This window comes from Tenrec ecaudatus, chromosome 13 (assembly GCF_050624435.1).
Source record: "Tenrec ecaudatus isolate mTenEca1 chromosome 13, mTenEca1.hap1, whole genome shotgun sequence".
Taxonomy (NCBI): Eukaryota; Metazoa; Chordata; class Mammalia; order Afrosoricida; family Tenrecidae; genus Tenrec; species Tenrec ecaudatus.
In genome coordinates, this window is record NC_134542.1 from 123,424,082 (window position 1) to 123,440,301 (window position 16,220).

At 43.6% G+C, this 16,220-nt stretch overlaps 1 pseudogene; it reads left to right on the forward strand.

The window, feature by feature from the left end:
• Positions 1-14,941: 14,941 nt before the first annotated feature.
• Positions 14,942-15,317, forward strand: LOC142424284 (microtubule-associated protein 1 light chain 3 beta pseudogene; annotated as a pseudogene).
• The last annotated feature ends 903 nt before the right edge of the window (positions 15,318-16,220 follow it).

A 16,220-nucleotide genomic window follows, 5' to 3' on the forward strand; every position in this document is an offset into this window, starting at 1 on the left:
ACCTTATCTGTGTTACTGTTAAGGATTATTTCAGGCGACTGCCTATGACCTACTATAAGGGTGGGTCAGACTGCTGTGTAGGCCGAGTTCCCCGACGGCTTAGTGACGAGCAGTGGTGAGATGTTTCAGCAGCTGGAGTGGGGGCTGAAGCCTCAGTGAGTGCCCTCAGGCTGCTTTAACCTGGTTTATCATGGTACTCTTAGCAGCTCCCTTTTTGTTTAGTAATAAAAAATAATTTAAAATTTTTAAAAATAATTTTAACAAAATTTTGGGCATAAAAAGAAAAAAATGGAGAGAGAGGAAGAAGGAGAATCTATAAAAGAGGAGAAAAAGCAGTGATAATAGAAGTGGAAGGAGAAGAAAAAAGAGATAGAAGGAAAACCTACAGAAAAGGGGCAAAGAGAAGTACTAGTAATAGTGAAAAAGGAAGAAGAAAGAAGACAGGAAAGGCAACAAAGAAAGTAAAAGAAAGAAAAGAGAGAAACCAGCGCGAGATAAAAGATGTGTATATATATATATATATATATATATATATATATATATATATATATATATATATATATATATATATATAATTTCCCCTTTCTCTCTCTAAGCTCTGATGATTCCTAATAGAATGTGGAGGTGGGGGATGCCTTGCTTTCACAGGACGTGGTGCTATTCTGGGCTCCAGTGCCGGGTTATGTGGAGGGAAATGCTCTTTAGATCAGCAGGCCTTCCCAGGTCCCTGCAGGCCTGTAGAGTTGAGCCTGTGGGTGGAGGCTACACAGGCAGGAGCAGCTCCCCTAGGGCGGGCCTCCTGCACCGCCTGGAAAGTGCTGGGGCCACTATTGGTGCTGAGAGAGGCACAGGCCCAAGCGCCAGCCTCCTATGCTGGCTGGGAAGGGCTGGGGCAGGCTTAGGAGCTGGCACTGGGAGCCCCACAGGGTCCCTCGTTGGTGAGAGGCAGCTGGAGCACACGAATGGCTCTGGTAGGGACTGCAAAGCCGTGTCCCAGGCTCCCCAGCAGGCGGGGACGTTTATTGCTTAATCCACCAGCCCTGTGAGCAGTGCAGGCAGGCTTCGCAGTGATGTGGTGCGAGCCAGATCAGACAGCGGTGGCTCTGGCGGGAAACTGCGGACAGTGGTTCAGAGCTCCGAGCTGCTGGCCGCTGGAATCCCCGCAGCGCATGTGGGGGTGGGACAATGCTACTTCCACAAGAGTGCAGAATCCTGTCACTTAGTGCTCCCAGTGGGCAGGGGCACTCACTCTTGCGTCTGGTGCTGTTGATGCTGGACGGGGCGCCCTCAGCAGGCAGACTCAGCTCCCTGGGCCACAGCTATAGGTCTCCCAGGCCAGCCTGCAGCAGCTCCGGTGGAAACGCAGTGGGGGGAGGGGGGGAATAGCAGCGGCTGGGCTATGGCTCACACTGGTGGGAAGTGCTCAGCGTAGGTTCCCGGGCCGGGAGTGGAGCCCGTGCTAAGCTGACTGGGGGTGGGTGGCCAGGCAAACGGAGTGCCAATGGAGAGGTCCCAGGCAGCGGTGTGGGTGGAAGGGCCCCCATGGGGGTCGCCAGGCAGCCCGCAGGTCAATTATCTGGGCCTAGGATGGAGGGATGTGGGCCCAATGGCAGATCGCTGCCGCTGCCACTTGGGGAGAGAGGAACTGTGGGAAAAGGAAGCTTCTCTCCTAGTGGGGTCCTGCAAGTGGGCAGCTGCTGTAGGGGGTACCGCAACAGCTGCGCGTGTCTCAGGAGTGCTGGGCTCGGGGTCCCGGTCTAGGGATGGAGTGGGGCTATAGCTAGTCACAGCTGCGATGGCGGCAGCCTAGTGACAGATGTCCCACGAATCCGGTCCTGTATCACCCAGGTCCCTGCTCAGGACAAATACATGGGGTGGGACTGGGGTGCTGTCCCAGTGGGATATTTCACTCACCAGACTCCTAGCGCTCAGCTACCTGGACACCAAACTAGCTTTGTTGGAAAGAGCTCTCGGAGTATGCGGGTCCCCTGGTTGGCCATCTTCCCAGAATCAACAATAGCATCTTTACACCACAGCTGTGCTTTCCCAAGAGACCCACAGCCCTGTCAGAAGAGAACTGATAGCCTTCAGTGTCCACGGCTGGGATTTTAACCTAGTGCCTGAAGAATGATTTGCATAGGAGGGAGCCCTGTGCTTATGAATAGATGCTCCTTTGTTTCTTCTGAGCCCATGGTAGGGTAATTCTTCTTTTGGACTCACCTGTGTGATAATTTGCAATGAGAGAGCACTTTTTCCTAGAAAGTGTCTGTGAATGGTCAAAGGACAGCCCAGGATTTCTGAGCCCAGTATTCTCTCCCTCCAGCCCTTCATTGCTCCTGCCCTGACTGAGGCTCCCATATATCCTGTACATCAGGTCCCGGGCAGTAAAAAGTTCCTTGAAACCAGCAGATCCACCGCACAGTGTCTTCTTTACCTCACACTCTCCAAAACACATTTCTTTTAGATATACTGATGCCACTTACTCAACCTCCTCAAAGTCCTTGTTAATTTTCATATGTGGTAAATATATGTTTTAGAAGAATTAATTCCAGACCAGTCCCAAGGAGTTAGGGGTTGATGATGCCTCAAATATCCACCTCTTCCATGATGCCATTCAGTGCCCCTTTCCACCCACTCCTCCCTTGAGGATATTTCCTCAAGTTTCTGGGCTCTTCCAGCTCTTATACCAACTCATATATCCATTGCTTCAAGCACATTTGTACATATGTCACCATCATCCTTTTCAAAACATTTTCTTTCTACTTGAACCCTTGGTATCAGCTCCTTATTTTATTCCTCCCTCCCCCACCCTCAGAACTCTTGATAAGTTATTATTTTCATATCTTACACTATCTGCTGCCTCCCTTAACCCATGTTTCTCTTGTTTATCACCCTGGGTGGGGGTGTTGCATGTACATCATTGTGATCAGTTTCCTCTTTCTCCTCCGGCCTTCACCCTGCCATCATGGTATTGTTACTCCTATTATTGTTCCCGGGGGGGGGGGTTAATCTGTCCTGGGTTCGTGTTGAGAGCTCTTAAGAGATCACTGGTACATATAGTTTTATGTTAGTATGTTAGTTATTAAGGTAGCAGATAGACATTGGGCCTCTACTCAAGTATCCCCTCAATGAAAGAGCACTTTGTTCTAAAAACCTGACATTCTGTGATGCTCACCTTCCTGACTCAATCGCTGAAGACAAAATGAGTGCATAAGCAGTGTGATGAATAAAGCAGATGGTGCCTGGCTATTAAAAGATAGACCCTCGGAGGTTTTAAAGGCTTAAAGATAAACAAGAGGCCATCTAGCTGGGGAGCAACAAAGCCCGCATGGAAGAAGCACACCAGCCTGTGTGATCATGATGTGCTGACAGGATCAGGTATCAGGCATATTAAGACCCAAAACAAACAATCATATTCATGCAGACGAGGGAGGTTGGAGTGGAGACCCAAAGGGTCACAAGGAAGGAACGAGCCAGCCAAGTGCAATATAGCATTGATGAAGCATACCACTTTTCTCTAGTTCTTTAATGTTTTCTCCCACCATGTTTAAGTTGTTTTTGTTTGTATGTTTGTTTTGTCAATCTTGAGTTTGTTTTGTTCATGGGATATGGTATGCATCCTGTGCAGATGGAGATCCAATTTATAATCACCATTTGATGAATCGAGAAATTCTTTCCCATTCAACATATTTTTCCCATTCATATTATTTTGGCTCTTTGTTGAAGGGTTTTCTGTTTTCCAAAGTACCATGCAGTTTTGACTACTGTGGCTGTGTAATAGTTTTTGATGTTGGGTAGTGGAAGGTCTCTTACTTCATTCTTCATTTTTTGAAATTTATTGCTTATCCTGCATCTCTTCCCTGTTCATATGAAGTTGATAATTACTTTGAACATTTCTGTATAGACTAAAGTTGCTACTTGGTCATTATTTTGTTGTAATTAAAGACTGACTTCAGTGACATTTATATTTATATGATACTGACTCTTCTTATCAATGAACATGGGCTATTCTTCCACTTATGTAAGTCCCTTTTGGTTTCTTGTTGTTCTGAGGTACCATGGAATAGGTTTCTGACTTATAGAAACCCCAAGCACAACACAAGGAAACACTGTCTGGCCTGTGCTGCCCTCACAGTTGTTCTATTGTTTGAGCCCATGCTTGCAGCTTCTGTGTCAATACATTGTGTTGAGGGTATTTCTTTTATACCCTGACCCTCTTATTCACCAAGCATGATGTTCTACTTCAGCAGCTGTTCTCTGCTGACATCGTCCTGTCATTCTTCATTCTAAGGAACATTCTGGCTGCTCTGCTCTATAATTTTCTTTGTGCACTTATTTTATTTCTCTGGATTGTTTTAACCCTGGGTATTGTAAATGATAGTTTCCTTTGTTGCTTTTTTTAGAGCTCTCATTAGTATACAGTAATACTATTTACTTTGTGTTCATTTTATATTTTGCCATATTGTCATGCAAACTTTGTCTCATCTTTGTTTATTTCTACATAGACTATTATATATGTGGATAATGAGAATTTTACTTTCTGTTTGCCTGATTGTACTGTTATGTAATAGTTCTCGCTAAGATATCCAGCACAAAGGTGAGTAAGACTGGTGATAGGGGACATGTTTGTCTGGCTCCTGTTTGCAAGGAGAATGCTATTAGTTATTCCCCAGTGGAACACGGTTTGAAGTAAACCAATGGCACGTGACAGCAACAATGAAAATGTTCACGACAATATATATATATTTAATATAATATATACACTGGCATATATATGAACATAAGTTTCTGCAAGGTTACAGAAAACTTTATTAAATAAACATGTTGTGTTTAATATTATCCTTATTCAAGGCCAATACATATATGAACTCAGGGTCTCTGTCTTTTAATGCACTGTTACAAAACACAGATTGTAAGGATTAAAGAGCATTGTGTTCAAATCCAGGACTAAGGTGAACCTGATGCCAGCAATAGTACTGCATGGAAAATCTCACATGCATGGGAAAGTTGTACAATGATTAAAGAAGACTGATACAGAGTTTGTCCTTATAATTAGGTGTTGGGGAATATTGAGGATATCATTGACTACCAGGATAGTGATAAAATTCTGTGTTGGAAGAAGTACCATAAGAATATTCCTTAGAAGTTTGAATGTTGACAGTCAGATCAGAAACTGTGCTCAAGATTTCAGAAGGGGCCATTCCCTGGAGAATGACATTTTGCTTTCTGATTAGAGGATAAACAAGATGCATTGTTACTGTAACAATGTGATAAGACATGCCAAATATGATGATGGCTTAGGATCAGGCAGTGTTTTATTCTGTTGTACATAGAAACACTATCATTAGGAACAAATTCAATATATACCACTTGGTTTGGATTGAGGAAATGTGATTTATAACCAGTAAAATGTTATCTAAAAATTATTGCTAGAAAAAGTATGACAAATGAAGGTCTAAATAAATTAAATCACTGTCCTATGATAACTCTTTTTATCTGAGAATAATCAGGATTTACAAAGGACAAGCACTGATGTTCTTATCTAAGGCTTTTGCTGAGTGTGAACAGTGAAGAGTGAGATAAAAAGGAAAGCTTGGACTTCCTCTGCACCTGCTCCCAGCAGGCTTCCTTTACTACATGCAAACTGAGCACCAGTTGCAGGTCCACCCATTTCCTGCTGGGAGATATGTGTCTGGGCTCACTGTGACTTCCACACACTGTGTCCCTTGTACAGTAATACATGGCTGTGTCCTGTGCTTTCAGGTCTGTCATTTTTAGAGACACTATGTTTGTGGGCTTGTCCCTGGAAATGGTGAATCGTGTTTGAACTGATGGGAGAGTACCACTAAGTACTCCCACTTGGATTACTCACTTCTACAACCCCCTCCAGCCCCTTCCCTGGAGCTTGCTGAACCCAGTGCAGGTGATAATCAGGGAAAGTAAATCCAGAGGCTTTACATTATAAGCTCAGAGAAGTCCCAGGCTGTGTCACATCTGCTCCAGACTCCACAAGCTGGACATCACAGAGAACACCTGAACAAAGAGAACAGAGACTACACTCAATCCAAACTGCAGCGCTTAGACCAAGTCTGATGTAGGAGGGAAATTACCTTTGACAGTGATCAGAAGGGAAACCCATATCAAAGCTGTCGACATGATGTGGATGAGTACAGACCAGGGATGCTCTGAAAGGACCTGCACACACAGAGCATCGAGTGCCTTTCATTATCAGAGGAGGAGGGACTGCATTTGCATTTTTTTTGTTCCAGTGGACATTTATGAGCCACCATCCATGGATTCCTGAGACCTGATGCTCAGAGTTACTCTGCTTCTTGCTCTATGGACCATATGAGAGCTGCAGGGCAGTGGCTGCCCCTTCCCAAACCTATGTATAAAGGCAGGAAGCATAAGAAAGGAGGACAAATGTTAACAGAACACTCAAATAGGAAAAGGGGAGATAATCAGCGAAGGCAAATTCCACGACTTTTCTGGACAGACTCAGAGAACCCCCAGGCTGTGCCTATCTCTATGGCTGACTAGTGAACAAGAGAGAGAATGTACACACTGCCTAGGTACTTCTAGGTTATCAGCACATAACACCAATTAAATCCAGTAAGTGGCTGCATAGAAGAAATAAACAACCAACTGTACTTTGTGCCTCAGTTAATTCTGTAAGCTGTCTATATGCTTTTTGTTACTGAAAGGAAATCTACTGTGTATGGAACCATGGGTCTACTAGCTGGTCCAAATGGCATATTACCAGTATGTGATTTCTCCTATAATATCACATGAAAAGCTGACCTTCTGGGACCTCTCTATGCTCCTTCCTGTACACTGGAAGAAGTGGTTGAAAATGTTCCTAATATCAAAAATGAACTTTTACTCAATCCTGCTGTCATCTGGCAACAGTTCACCTAAAATGGCAAACACTGGACTTGATTGTACTGTCAACACCACCAGCACACACACTTCAGTTACAACAAAATCGTGGATTAGTTACTGTTTCTATCCTTGTTTACATTCTCTTTTTTGTTCAGAAGTCAACAAATGGAGCACCAAAGGAGATACTCCTGGGGTTTTCTGGGTGGTGATTATCAATATCATTCATATCTGGACAGTGTTCTAGTTGTTAGCAAATAGATTGTGGGAAGACCACTCTACTTTCAGTTTGTGTAATACTATTATGAAATGAAGTCCTAACTGACCTCTCCTGGAATCAGGATTTGGAGAGAGTTTAGAGTGGTCAAACAGGGCTGAAAACTCTGTTCAATTGTGCAGGTCACACAGGTGTGCATATATTGTGGCCTACACAGGAGCTTCTGTGCCTTATCTATGTTAATTACCAGTGGGATCCTTAAAAAAAAAGCTGGAGCAGAGAGTTATCCAGCAGATGATTGCAGCCATAGAACTTTCATTCTCACTGTAAAGTCAATGGTGAAACACTACGATCCTTTCTTTATTAAAATCACGAGAGAACACATGGGGTAAAATATTTCTGTTGCTAACTGATGCTTCAGTTCTGATGCAGCGATCCAATGTACAACAAAATGGAACACCACCCAGTCCTGAGCCATCCTCACAATTGTTCTTAGATTTGAGCTCAAAGTGTATCTTGTCTAAAGTCTTCCTGCTTGAGGAAGAAAAGTCCTGTAGCAAAATATACAAACACTAATGCATACATATTACCAAGACACAGTAACATATATACTAAACGGGAACACATGCACAGAAACTCGCATAATTATATTTGTATTTTCACAGTCACAGTAATATACATATGCATATTTTGAACAAATTAGCATATACATGCATACTAGAACAAACCTTCATACAGTACCCACTCAATAATAAATACATATGCATTTACATAAAAAGATAAAAAAACACACCCTAAAATATACTAGAACTAAACAATAAAAGCAATGCAGACAAGACTACAAGTTCTATCACATAGTATTACATATTACATCAAAAGGTAGGACATATATATTAGCAAAACCAAACACAGAGAAATATATAACATGCTGGCAGTTGTCTCCAGGCTGCTGCTAAGCACCCAGGGCTGCATCAGGGGAGGTCCATGTGGCTTCTTCTCAGGGATGTCTCACAGGAAGTGAGCCTTGCCAGTTGACGCAGGGAACTGGGTAAGGCAGCTGCACCCTGGTCCAAGCATCAGAAAGCAAGAGACCAGAGAAGTAGAAAGGCAAACCTCACTGATTTCTCTCTCTACCCTTTTATCAACCTCACATATGTTTGTCGGCCAGGTTGGAACTATAATCTTTTTTTTTTCATTTTAAAAATATTTAATCATTTTATTAGGGGCTCATACAACTCTTATTACAATCCATACATACATTAATTGTGTAAAGCACATTTTTACATTCATTGCCCTCCTCATTCTTAAAACATTCGCTCTCCACTTAAGCCCCTGCCTTTTCCCCCCCTCCTTTTTTCCAGTTCCTATCTGTACCAGTATACATCTTCTGATATAGCCAGATTTGGAAAGTAGAATTGGGATCATGATAGTGGGGGGAGGGTCAGGGGAATGGAAGGAAGCTTTTAGGAACTAGAGGAAAGTTGTGTTTCATCATTGCGACACTGCACCCTGACTGGCTTGTCGACTCCCCGTGACCCTTTCATAGGGGATGTCCAATTGCCTACAGATGGGCACTGGGTCCCCACTCCGCACTCCCCTTCATTCACTATATGACTTTTTTGTTCTTTGATGCCTGATATCTGATCTCTTCACACCTCGTGATCACACAGGCTGGTGTGCTTCTTCCATGTGGGCTTTGCTGCTTCTGAGCTAGATGGCTGCTCGTTTACCTTCAGTCTTTAAGACCTGTCTTTTGATAGCCGGGCACCATCAGCTTTCTTCGCCACTTTTACTTATGTACAAACTTTGTCTTCAGCGATTGTGTCAGGAAGGTGAGCATCATGGAATGCCAGTTTGATAAAACAAAGTATTCTTGCATTGAGGGAGTACTGGAGTAGAGGCCCAATGTCCATCTGCTACCTTAATACTAAATCTATGCATAAGTGCACATAGATCTATTTTCACATCCTCCTACATATATTTAAATATGTACATGCCTTTATTTAGACCTCTAAAAATGCCCTTTGCCTCCTAGCTCTTTCCTCTATTTCCTTTTACTTTCCTCTTGTCCCACTATAATGGAACAATAATTTTTAACTATATCTAAGTGGCAAAGACATTTATCTGCAGAAAATAGGCTTTTTGTTTGTTTGTTTGTTTGAACAAATTCCTCTTATGCTCCTCTGCATTTTCATCCATGTGGGTCCGTGTTATCTTTGTATCTTGAGTAATCCCTGAAGTCCAGCCCTCTCCCTCCATTGGGGTTTGTGTCCAGGCTCCGACTGCCTTTCCCTCTGTGTGTGTGTCTGACTCAGAAATATGTGACCATAACTATAGCAGTCATAGAGCTAGCAGAGGGAATTTCAGTCTCTGGCATGTCTCTAGAGAAAGATATTCTGATCTGGAGTGATATTTGGAGGTACTGCCATCCACTGAATGTGTAGGGAACCAGTGGATGCCCTGAAATGAATAGGACTTGTATAGTCCATGGGAAGGGGACACAGGACAGGAAGGGAGGTGAGTTCTGTGGATGAAAATTGAGATTCAGAATAAGAGGTGCTTTGTCTTTCCCTTCCCATCTTTGTATCAATATTCACAACTACTAAATGAAACAAAACACCAAATTTGAATTCAGAGAAATGATTGACTCTCAAATGAGTCTGCGGTGAACAGGGGCAGACAGGCGTTGTGAATTATGACAATGAATGAACTCAGAAAGGAAAATTCCTGATTGTGTGAATGGAGACAGGATGACTTGACTTTGGACAGATCTACTGGTGATAAGCTCTTTCAGTGCTCTTTTGTCTGAAAATATATAATAATAATATAGTTAGATCCTGCGAACAGCAGGTTCAGTTGTCCCTGGTTAGGAGGGATTAAAGGAGGGGAATTAAATGCAAGGGAGAAAGTGATTGAGGAAACAGATGAGATGAAGAGAATTAAACCTAGACTTAGGAATTACCAATGAATATGGGAAGTATAGGGGATTGAAGATGAGAAAAGAACAGAAACTAAGTTCAAAATCATCATATCATTATAGGGAGGTTGGCTCATAGTGCTGATAGAAGTGAGGAGATCCACCATTTCCCTGCGGGACACTGAAATGGACAAGAATCCCTAGACACACAGGAAGCCAGTGGTGATGCTCCACCTCTGGGTCTTGTGCTTTGTGAGTCTGGAGAGCCCCTGCAGCCATGCCCTCCCACCAGGGAACATTTATGCCTGCATTAACCTCCAGTTCCCCTCACTGTGTGTCTTCTGCAGAGTCAGACATGGCTGTTTCATTGAATTTCAGGTTGTCCATTTGAGGATATCGTGTGTTCTTCCTGTTGTCTCTGGAAATAATTTTTAACTATATCTATATTTTGGGAGGATGTCAGATGCTTACAGGCATCCTCCCTGAGGGCAATCTGTTGCCAGACTGCAGTGGGCCCCACTCCTTGCTGTGAAAGACAATGGACGCCTGCAGTCATCTATTTGGTTCCAGTAGGTGGTTTACACCCTACTGATAATGGTTCCTATGGAGATCCAGAGAAAAGTCAAAGTTAAACTGTCATCCTAAACCTAGGATCTGCCCATCTTGTCACATATATACTCCCAATCCCTCCTCTTCCTATTACATGTATGTCCCTAGACCACCCCCTCTCATTACTGTATTACCTATAGCACAGCCCCTTTCTGTGACATATGTCCTCATCTGTAATTAGGGGGTTTGAATGTCCCCAGAGAAGATAACAAGCCCGGGCTAGCATTAAACATTCTCCCTCCCTCCACGTGGATCACCAAGCAGGGTGAGCATGCTACCATGAATTGTGTCTGACTCCATTTATTTCAATAGTTCTCTTCTATCTCTCATGCTCTCCATAACTTTACTATGACTTTTACTTATTATTGTTGTACAGTTGCACCTACCGGACCCATAATGATGTGTTAGGGGCTGGCTTCCCCTGACAGTGAGTTAGCCCTTCATAGTCTGTGTGGGATATCCTACCAACACTATAAATGTATGAAACCCACTGCAGCCCCTTCTCTGGATCTAGGCAGACCCAGTAAATATTAAAGCGACAGATAGTGAATGCAGAGACTGCAAAAGAGAGTCTCAGAGAAGCCTCAGGCTGCCTCAAGTCTCCCTCAGATTCCTCCAGCTACATCTCTCACTGGACACTAGAAAACACACAAACATCCTGGTTATCATATTCACTGTCTGTAACTCATGTCCACTTATACATACTTGCTATCCATCAAATCATCTTTTAAAATTCCAGGAAGTAAAAGTCAGCACGATCCAGACTCTATAATGACTTAATGTGTTAAGTCCTGAATGGGGTCACCTGGAAATTCCAGCACTGGGCACCTCTGCAAGACTTTCAGAGGTGGGGCTGGGTGGCTCTCATCAGCAGAGGGGGGGCTCTATTTGAATACCCTCTGCCTATATATCCATAAGTGAAGTTGAATGACTACTAAGAGGGTCACTCCCAGAGTAGATAAGAATGTTCTAGGTATCTTGGAGAGCCATGTGGGTTTGGTTCATTATTCAGTGGGCTGCTAAAAGGTGTGTCATTCTAAATCACCAATTGCTCTGCAAGAAAAATGTAATGCTCTTACTCCCATTAAGGTGTACAGCCTCAGAAGCCTATAAGGGCAGCCCTACTCTGTTCTATAGGGTCCTTATGAGAAAGAATTGACTTAATGGAAATGTCAACCACAGTTAGAGACACTTCCTAAAAATGCAGGGCCCCTCTCCACCTCTTTAAGTGTGGTCCTCGTTCTTTTACTGAACCAGTTAAATATTCCTGGTAGAATTAGATATTTAATCTGACTCAAGCACCCTTATCTAATGCGGTTTTATATTAACTTTTGGAAGAGGAAAATCCATATGCTAAAAGGAAAGCCTTCCCCAGCCCTCTCAGGACCTGCCCTTAATTGTTCCCTTGAGTTGGATATGAGACTGGCTCCCAAGTTACCTTCCCTTCACAAGGCCTCTGCACACCAAGCACTTGAAGGTACCGAGTTAACCTTAGAATTTCTATAGATGCTGAAGCTCTCTGCATCCTTCAGAGAAGCCAAAGCTGTTTGCAAATTTGCATAACACATTGGGAAGTTTCCAGGGAGTCTTCCATTGCCTCGAAAGAAGTCCCATATTTGAGCAGTTGATTGTGTTCTCCAAATCTGGGTATTTTGCTTTTTTTAAATGTTTTATTGGGGCTCATACAACTCTCATCACAATCCATACACACGTCAATTGTGTAAAGCACGTCTGTACATGAATTGCCCTCATCATTTTCAAAGCATTTGCTCTCCACTTAAACCCTTGGCATCAGATCTTTTTTCCCCCTCCCTCCCCGCCCCCCTCTCCCTCATTAACCTTTGATAATTTATAAATTATTATTTTGTCACATCCTGCCCTGTCCGACGTCTCCCTTCACCCCCCTTTCTGTTGTCCGTCCCCCAGGGAGGAGGTCACATGCAGATCCCTGTAATTGCTTCCCTCTTTCCAACACACTCTCCCTCTACCCTCCCAGTATTGCCACTCACACCCCTGGTCCTGAAGGTATCACCCACCCTGGATTCCCTGTGCCTCCAGCTGCCCATCTGCACCAGTGTACATCCTCTGGTCTAGCCAGACTTTCAAGGTAGAATTCGGATCATGATGGCGGGGATGGGGAAGAAAGCATTTAGGAACTAGAGGAAAGCTGTATTCTTCACTGGTGCTACATTACACCCTGACTGACTCATCTCCTCCCCTAGAGCCCTCTGCAAGGGGATCTCCATTGGCCGACAAATGGGCTTTGGGTCTCCACTCTGCACTTCTCCCCTCATTCACTATGGTAAGATTTTTTTTCTGATGATACCTGATCCCTTCGACACCTCGTGATCGCACAGGCTGGTGTGCTTCTTCCATGTGGGTTTTGTTGCTTCTGAGCTAGATGGCCACTTGATGGTATTATGCTCTCTAATACTATATGCTTCCTAATGACCATGAGGCACTTTGATGCTTTATTCAGAATCTCAAAACTTCAGTTTCTCCAACTTTCAAAATGATATACAATTATCAACTATTTCAAGAATTGTAAAAACATGTTTTGTGTTCTCTTCAAAAGATATTTGGGCTGAGATGAACACAATACAGTGTCAATCTACTGGCATTTGGCTGAACTATAAGGATGGAGAGAAACTGAATATGTTGAAAGAAGCTCATTGAGGTCAGAATTTAATGGTATAGAGACCACTGGTCCTTCTGGGATTGATTTCAACTTATCCAAAGTTTGATGTGTTTCTCCCGTCTTCTTAGAAAGAATGACAGATTTTCATTTTCAGTATCTTCCCGGCAGGAAAATAAAAGAGATATTTGGACTGTACTTGCTGAGGAGTCCCTGGAGAGGCTCTGGACTTGGGTAAATTGGGAAAGTCTAGACACAAGAGGAAACAAACACTCAGCACCCTGCACTTGCTCCCATGGCAAAAACTGGGTCCCATGTACCTGAGCTTCCTCTGCTGCCCTCTTGGTCTCCTGACACTTGAGATGTTTGATCACTTCCCCTTCAGTGTCTCCTGGTACTTTTCCCACAGAATACATGCCAGTGTCCCCAGGTTTCAGATTGTTCGTGGTTGCAGTGCATTGATTTGAGAAGACAGGGTTGTTGCTAAAACTGCCATCACTAGGCTTCTTTGCTACATAATTCAGGCTTTGTTTCTCAGAGCCTGATAGATCTAGAAACTTGCTAGCTGCAGACATGGCAGTGAGAGATAGCCGTCTGAGAAAGCGTTCCCAACCCATGACTGGTCTGTAGCAGCTCTACCTGCATGATCACACCTAGGAAAAAGGGGGAAAGGGGAGCGCAAATTTAAGAGTTCTAAGATGGAAAGCACTATTTTTGACATTGAAAGTGCTCACAGGGTAGGACATTCGTGTCACCAAGAAGAATCCGGAAGGGTGTTACCTCCACAGGCATCTCTGATCAACATGGGAAGGATGAAGGCCCCAAAACCTGACCTTCACATGTGACGTGGAGTTCTGCTGCCATATTTTACACTGCAGGTGATTCATGTGTGCTGGGTTTGTGGAAACAGGAGCAGGATGTTTCTAAGTAGGAACAGCTGAGTGATGGCCCCTAGAGGGGATTTTCCTGACCCATGTTCTATGATTCAATCTCTCCCCTTCATCATTTGCACTGACTGTGGACAAACAAGTCCTCCCTGAAACCATGGGTAGTTTGGTAGAAATGCATGTGGTTGGCCTGAGACGTGAACCACAATGAAGGAAATTCCCGAGGATGCCATTTTCCTTGGAATATTCCACTTTCTCTCTGGGGAGCTGAGTCCTATCCTAAGGACAAGGGCAGTCTATGAGAAATTCAGGCTGTTGGGTTAAAGTGAGGGTAAAATGATGAATATTTCTGAACATCCACATCTCTTAAAAAAACACATTTTAATGATACTTTATCCACATATTATACAATTCAGTGATTAAATAAAAGGGTTGTAAAATCTTTACCACGATCAATTTTAGGATATTTTCTCCCCCCCCATAATCATTAGTATTTATGTAATATTTTCACATTTTTCAAAAATACACACAACAAAGAAGTCACTAATTGAACAACTTCTACATGTGTGATTCGGTGCCATTGACCATTCTTTTTATGTTGTACAACCAATTATTGTATCCTCCTGTGAATTGTTCCACAAACATTAAAATTAATTCACTGCCACCTAAGCAAAAACTCTTCCTCCTTCACGCACAGTAAAGTTTGGTTTCTGTTTAAAAATAATTTTCTTGACAGGGGAAGTTGCCGTCGTCCTAGTCTGAGCTACCGTCTGACGCCGCTGCCACCGTCCCGCGCTATGCCGTCTGAGAAGACCTACAAGCAGAGCCGCTCATTTGAACAGAGTGGAAGATGTCCGGCTTATCCGAGAACAACATCCTACTAAAATCCCGGTGATAATAGAAAGATACAAGGGTGAGAAGCAGCTTCCTGTGCTGGATAAAACCAAGTTCCTCGTCCCCGATCACGTCAACATGAGCGAGCTCATCAAAATCATACAAAGGCGCCTGCAACTGAACGCCAACCAGGCCTTCTTCCTGCTGGTTCGCGGCCACAGCATGGGGAATGTGTCCACGCCCATTTCTGAGGTGTGCAAGAGCGAGAGGGATGAAGACGGCTTCCTGCACATGGTCTACGCCTCCCAGGAGACGTTTGGCATGAAGCCGGCTGCCTAAGACCAACCAAACCATCTCCAGAATGTCACCCCTTACTAAGGGGCGGGGAAGGAAAGGGATGTTAGCGCAGGTCGATCGGTCAGCCCCTCAGCACAGGCCCTCACCTCTGCGGTGTCCCGCCCACTGGAAGTTGTAGCATGTTTCCCTCACGCAGTGCGCACCCTCAGCTTCAGCAGACTATTTTTATTTAACTCAGATGTTAGGTTTACAAATAAAGTGCTTTGCATTTTAAGTTGCCAATAAAATAAACATTGGAGTTAAAAAATTAAAAATAATTTTCTTGATATAATATTCACACTTCTATCATTAAACCACCTCTAAAAATAGTTCCATATGCATCGTCACAATCAGCTCCAATGCGATCCTGCCTCCTTGCCCACTGATCACTCCCCAATTACCCTCTCCCTCCCCTTCCAGATAAACCATTGCCTCAGTGATTGTCTCTATGAATCCACTTCTTCTGTGCTCCAAACAGGAGACAAACAGAAAGAAATAATAATATAAAGATACAACTAAAAATAAAGAACATGAAAAAAAGAGAGGGAGCACCTTCTTCCCTTCTCATTTCCTCCTTCTCACCTGCCTCGGTGGTTGTGGAGTCTCACCTGTCACTTTTCAGTTACTAGTCAGAAATGCCCATGGTTTGTGACAAGATTTAGCTAATCAGTTCTCTAGGTGACCATAATCTGAGTACAGGATCTTATAACATGGCTCTGCACAATCCTCGCCTTCATGAGGAGATCACTGAAGATAAGGGCATTAGAGCAAAGTGTGGTCAAGAAAGCAAATGGCACAAGGCTATCAATTACCTGGGATCTTAAAGTCTTGTCTTCAAACAAGCAGCCATCTCAGTGAGGTGTCAAGTAAGTCCACACTGAAGAAGCACATCAGCCCATGTGATCC